We start from the raw sequence: 6,764 nt of genomic DNA on the forward strand, positions 1-6,764 counted from the left end.
TGTGTGTGTGTGTGTGTGTGTGTGTGTGTGTGTGTGTGTGTGTGTGTGTGTGTGTGTGTGTGTGTGTGTGTGTGTGTGTGTGTGTGTGTGTGTGTGTGTGTGTGTGTGTGTGTGTGTGTGTGTGTGTGTGTGTGTGTGTGTGTGTGTGTGTGTGTGTGTGTGTGTGTGTGTGTGTGTGTGTGTGTGTGTGTGTGTGTGTGTGTGTGTGTGTGTGTGTGTGTGTGTGTGTGTGTGTGTGTGTGTGTGTGTGTGTGTGTGTGTGTGTGTGTGTGTGTGTGTGTGTGTGTGTGTGTGTGTGTGTGTGTGTGTGTGTGTGTGTGTGTGTGTGTGTGTGTGTGTGTGTGTGTGTGTGTGTGTGTGTGTGTGTGTGTGTGTGTGTGTGTGTGTGTGTGTGTGTGTGTGTGTGTGTGTGTGTGTGTGTGTGTGTGTGTGTGTGTGTGTGTGTGTGTGTGTGTGTGTGTGTGTGTGTGTGTGTGTGTGTGTGTGTGTGTGTGTGTGTGTGTGTGTGTGTGTGTGTGTGTGTGTGTGTGTGTGTGTGTGTAAGCCGTCCCGCGGAGAGACGGCGTGGTTACAATGACTGGACGAACGTTTCCGTCCCCTTAGAATCAAGGGGGGGACCGAGTGGTTATAAGCCGCTGTTGTGCGGATGCTCGGTACACACTTTCTTAAGCAGTCATGTTAGACTGAGACACTCTCTCAAGCAGTCGTGTTAGACTGACGTACTTACTCTCGAAGTCATTCTATACTGATGAAGTGCATGTAATTACTGTAAATAAACCTATATTCCTCGTTCTCGATGAGAAGCAGTCCTTCCCTTCATCAACGTCCTCGGCGTGGATAAGTTGGACGACAGCATGGGCCAGCTACCTTCTAATTGATGCCGGACTCAAATATTGACAACGGGTTACGAACGGCGGGATTGAGCCCCCAATCATGACAACTGGTGGCACTGGTGGGATGGACTTTGCGACGTGGTGCTGTGTCTGCGGTGAGTGCTTGGTTCTTCCTTTGACTCTCCAGGCTTCATCTTGTAGTTGTTCTGTTTAGAACTGTAGGGAAGCTAGATTGTTGATTGTTAGCTAGGTTGTGTTTTCCTAGCTAGATTTAGCGAGTAGGACCAAGGCAGTAAAGCAGCAATCATGGAGTTAAGGACACTGCTGAGAGACGAATTGTTGATTGTTGGTGAGCAATCGGGCTTAGATGTACGCACGGAAATGCTAAAATCGGAATTACTGAAGCTCATTTCCGAACAGGGCAGTGAGGAAGAAATTGAAATGCGGTTGGAACTTCTGAAAAAAAGAGAATAACGGGACAGAGAGAGAGAGAGGAATGCGAGTTAAGAAAAATGCAACTTGAACTTGAAAGCAAACGTTTAGAGTTGTCTCAAGGAAGTCAAGGGGCTCTGGGACGATCAAGTCTGGCAGAATCGTACCGCATGGACGATTCTTCGGCCCGAGTACACGGCCACAGCGGTTGCTGTCTATGTTGCCGTATGAGGCGGCGGAAGTAATCGCCAGACTCAGTGCGGAAGATGCATATGATTAAGCGATAGTTAAGGCTAATCTTGTGAAAAAATATCGCCTTTCAGCCGAAGCTTTTCGGCAAAGGTTTAGAAGCACAGGCAAGAGAGATAGCGAGGGCTATCCGGAGTTTGCATACGGCTTAAAGGCCAACCTAATCGAGTGGCTGAAAAGCGCCAGGATCATTCAATGCATGTGTCTAGAGCAGTTTTACAAAAGCATGCCACCATTTGTGAAGCTGTGGGTGCAAGAAAGAGGGAATGTAAGCACTATGGAAGGGGCGGCTGAATTAGCTGAAGGGTACGCGACGCCTAGAAAGTTGAACGCCGAGGACGGAAATTGGGACGGTCGAAATGGACCGCGGAAACCCTTTCCGTTCAAAAAGGGTTCGCAGACTAGACGGTCAGAGCCTGTAGACGTGGCGGAAAAGCCCGCAGGAAAGAGCGAGGAGAAACTTAACGGAGAAACCGCACAGAAAGAAAAGAAAAGAAAATTCGAATCTTTTAGACCAATTCGCTGTTATAAATGCCACAAACTGGGACATATAGCTGTAAACTGCGGGAAGCCTAGCGTAGTTTTCTCCTACGTGGAGGAAAAAGACGATAATATGGAACTTTTAGGTCGATATCTTCACGACCTGCAAGTTAATGGCAAACCATGCCGAGTGCTAAGCGACAGTGCCGCCACGATGGACATTGTCCATCCGTCTTACGTTACGGTAGATGACTTCACCAGAGAAGTAGCATGGATAAAACAGGTCGTAGAACACAGCTTGTGTCTGCCCATGGCCAATGTCAAAATCAGTGGACCATTCGCGGAGCTATTGACCGAGGCGGCAGTTTCCAAATTTTCGTCACTACAGTACCCTTACATTTTTTCAAATCGTTCGAATCAGTTACTGCGTGAGAAAGGGCTTAAACTGGGAGAGGGCGTAGTACTGGCATTAACGCGAGGCCAAGCTCGTAAAATCGCGTCGCTTTCGGCTGAAAATGCACCAGCCACTCCAGCGGAAGCAGAAAAAGGTATATCTTCAATACCCGAATCCGAGCTATGCCCGAGGGACAACAAATCAGTTGAGGAGAGCCTGCCAGCTGACCAGCTCGCTGAAAGCGTAGCTCCAGAGTGTCAAAGTTCAAGCCTGCAGGAAGAGCAAGCTGAAGCAATCACAAGCGAGGCAGGGTGATTATTATCACCTGCCTCAAAGGGCTTTGATCAGCTCTTATGTGTGGATAGAGAGTCACTGGCAGCCGGGCAAAAGAATGATGAGAGCTTAGCTAAATTACATCACCCAGCTAAAAAAGGAATTGCTTGGCGCAACGTGACGATACATGAGAGAGGAGGATTGTTGTATCGGCACTACAGAGATCGAAAGGGTAGGATTTTAGATCAGTTAGTCGTACCTACTAGGTACAGGGAGGACCTTTTGAGTCTGTGTCATGGAAATGGGTGGTCCGGCCACCTAGGTATAAACAAATCAAAGCAAAGCTTGCTTATGGAATACTACTGGCCTGGCTATTTCAAAGACGTAGAAAACTTTGTAAGATCATGCGACGCCAGCCAGTGCTCGGGTAAACCAGGAGAGACATGGGAAGCTCCACTAAAGGTTGTGCCCTTAATAACAGAGCCTTTCAGACGACTTTTAATAGACACGGTAGGGCCTCTACAAAAAACAAAATCAGGTTACAGGTACTTGTTTACCCTGCTCTGTACGGCTACAAAGTTTGCAGAAGCAATCCCTCTGAAAGAGCTCAGCTCCACCGAAGTAGCAGACGCGCTTTTACAGTGTTTGCACGAGTTGGCTTTCCAGCCGAAATTCAGGCAGATCAAGGGTCAGTCAGCATTCACCAGCTCATTGACTTCCACAGTCTTGCAAAAGTGCGGGGTAACGTTGATACACTATTCCGTCTATCACCCTCAGTGAAACAGTGTAGAGAGGTGGCATTCGGTGCTTAAGCGAGTTTTGCGTGCGCTCTGTTACGAACACAAGGTGGACTGGGAGAACTGTCTGCCGGCAACTTTGTTTGCTTTCGAGCGATTCCACATGAAGCGACAAGGTTCTCGCCAGCAGAACTAGTCTATGGGAGGACACTCCGTTCTACACTAAGAATGTTAAGAGAGATGTGGGAGGAAAGAGGAGAGATCCAAACAGCGGTTGGATACGTGCTAAATCTGCTGGAACGGCTAAGCGCAACCCAAGAACTAGCCGAAAAGAACATGGGAGTAGCGCAAAAGAACGCCAAATTCTATTACGGCAAGAATGCGAGGCTTTGTACGTTAAACGCCGGAGACAAGGTAATGATCCTCAAACCTTCAAGAAAGAACAAGCTTGAAGTTCACTTAAACGAGCCCGTTAAAGTGTTGCACACACTTTCAGATACTAACTATGCTTTGAAAATGCCCGATTGCAGGAACCAGGTGACGATATATCACTGCAATTTGATGAAACCGTATATTGGCGGCGAGGAGTTACGGAGTCGCCATCTATCGGAAGCGCCTCGATGACGTAGTATGAGGGTTCACGCGGCGCGCTCCTCAGGTTTTGCTGTCAGCGCTCACTGAAAACACCACGCGCGAGCTCTCCCATACATTTATGTAACTTCTTTCGAAACGAGAGAAGTTTTTTATTGTCTAAATAATAATCTTAGGCAAACTGAAAGTACAGAATCGTTTACAGACGCTATCTCTTTACCGAATACGTACAGTGAACGCCACTACGCGCGGTCGCCGCGATGGAGTCTCCCGAACCGGCTTCTTGCGTGAAAGGTAGGTGAACTCTGAGAGCAAACTATGTGAAATATGTTCTTGTAGTGTTTGTATAACTAAATGGTGCGTAATAGAATGAAGCCTCAATTCAGCGATGTGCAGCGATGCACAGATTCGCAGCAACCGACTGCGCGTCTGCATGCTTGTCCGCGCACTGTTTCGCTTTCGCCGCGTGCGCGTTTTCGCACCGTGCCATGAGCTCTAGACGGCAGAATATAAGCATTTGACAGTATACAAGCAACCATTGTTGCGTGAGCGCTATCAGAGCTGTTGAAAAATAATTTCATTGCAGAGACTTTGACACCTACTTTTTTTCTTCTAAATTCTTGGAATATTTCTGGAGTTGCGTCGTACCGTACATGTTTATCGGTGTTCTCAGCGTGCGATTTGCCGCGGCTTCATTTTTGTAATCTAGTGGATTAATTCATTACACAAACATGACCATGCCATATGCCATGCTTTTTTTAAATGCGCTTCTTACCGCTCCCTTTCCCCTCCAGTGAACTTGCCAGTATCTGTAGCATCGACAAGTTCATAGACCAAACCGTCATGACATTTGTCGGGCAGCGGACTCGCGCGAGCGTCTCAGTGCGCGTTTTTCAAACATCGCAGACCCGGCGCTGTAGCAGAAATCTTCCTGGCGTCACTGCTTGATGCATACCCGAGTTGTAGCCGATGGCTGTTTGCCGGTTTTATGTTTCGCGAGCCAAGCTTCACGCAGCTTATTGTCCAGCGGCTACGTGTGAATAAGGCTGACACCGGGCTCCGTTGCCTACGTCCGGCAATGCGGCACCGAGCAGTAGCCTACCATATTGCGCGCCTTCAAAGGCAGGCACTACCTATTGTGGTGCTTTCAAGCGTTGTAAAGGAGACACTCGAAGCGGGAGAATCTCGCCACTTCATGAGGACCCCAGCCTACGAGAGAATTTAAACTCTTGTTTTCAGCTCGCTTCGGCGCTCCCGAAGCAGCCGACGCGGCCGCTATGTCCACGTGATCCCTAATAGCACGTCACGCCGATGGTGGCGCCAGTTTTTCCAGTGGTGGAGTTCGAGGCCAATAGAGTGGAGCGGAGTCGTTAACTACACCATCAAAGAGCAGGATGGCACTAGTATCAAGTTTAAGGAGTATAGGGCGACATCCAACTCTGAAATCGGCATAGAAGAAGTAGTAAAACATTCGGTAAGCTCGCACGCTCTAAGACCCGAGCAGCTAGATGAGCTAAAAGAGGTGTTAGGGGAATACCTCGACAAATTCAGCGATCGGCCGAGTAGAACCGAACTAATGACGCATGAAATAGAGCTGACCTCGACCGAACCAGTAAGATCAAAGCCTTACAGGGTATCTCCAAGACAGATAGAAATTATGGAGGCAGAGATACAGCGAATGCTAGAGTTGGGAGTTATTGAACCCGCTGAGAGTGACTGCACGTCACCGCTAATACTGGTAGAAACCCCTAACAAGGACCCTCGTCCGTGTGTTTACTACAGGAAGCTAAATGCAATCACTAGGGATCAGCTGTACCCGATACCCAACATTGAGGAACGAATTGAAAGAGTTAGCGCTGCTAAATACATTTCCACTATAGATCTCGTGCGGGGGTATACTGGCAAGTTCCCCTCTCGGAAAGTGGCAGTCGCTATGCTCCATTAATCTCACCTGTAGGCACTTTTCGCCCTCTCGCACTCAGCTTCGGGCTGAAGAACGCGCCATTTAGCTTCTCTAAGTAAATGGATATTGTCCTCAAAGACTTGCAGGAGTTCGCCTTGCCATATCTTGATGATGTAGCAATTTTTCGGAGAGCTGGGAACAACACGTATCGCACCTCAAACAGGTGTTCTCACGGTTGTGGGAAGCCGGCTTAACGATGAAAGCGGAAAAGTGTAGGTTTGGTTGTTCGCAGGTGACTTATCTGGGCCATGTTGTCGGCCAGGGCATGAGACGGCCGGCCGAGCTGAAAATACGTACGATTGGAAAATTTTCTCATCTGCGCACGATAACAGACCTTCGTTCATTTTTGGGACTTGTGGGGTACTATCAACGGTACATTCCGGACTACTCGCAAATGGCAAGTCCATTAACGGACGCCATCCGAAAGGGAGCACCAAGTAGCGTAAACTGATATACGGACAAAGAGAACGCTTTCCAAAGTTCGAAAACGCTATTGGTTTCTCGTCCAGTGCTTCGCGCGCCAGACTACACAAAGCAATTCATAGTTAATGCGACGCAAGCGACAGAGGTATGGGCGTGGTACTTAGTCAGGTCCGCGACGATAACGAGGAGCATCCTATCCTCTATGCTAGCCGTAAACTAAATGTAAGAGAGGAAGCCTACAGCGCTTCAGAGAAGGAATGCGCTTGTTTAGTTTGGGCCACCCAGAAGTTGTTGTGTTACTTGTACGGAGTGAAGTTTATCTTCGAGACCGACCACTGTCCTCTGACGTGGCTCAATCAAATGTCACACAAAAATGGTCGCTTGCTCCG

At 48.4% G+C, this 6,764-nt stretch overlaps 1 pseudogene; it reads left to right on the forward strand.

The window, feature by feature from the left end:
* Positions 1 to 2,208: 2,208 nt before the first annotated feature.
* LOC140219120 (uncharacterized) lies at positions 2,209 to 3,939 on the forward strand (annotated as a pseudogene).
* Positions 3,940 to 6,764: the final 2,825 nt, after the last annotated feature.

Source organism: Dermacentor andersoni, chromosome 6, assembly GCF_023375885.2.
Source record: "Dermacentor andersoni chromosome 6, qqDerAnde1_hic_scaffold, whole genome shotgun sequence".
Classification (NCBI taxonomy): Eukaryota; Metazoa; Arthropoda; class Arachnida; order Ixodida; family Ixodidae; genus Dermacentor; species Dermacentor andersoni.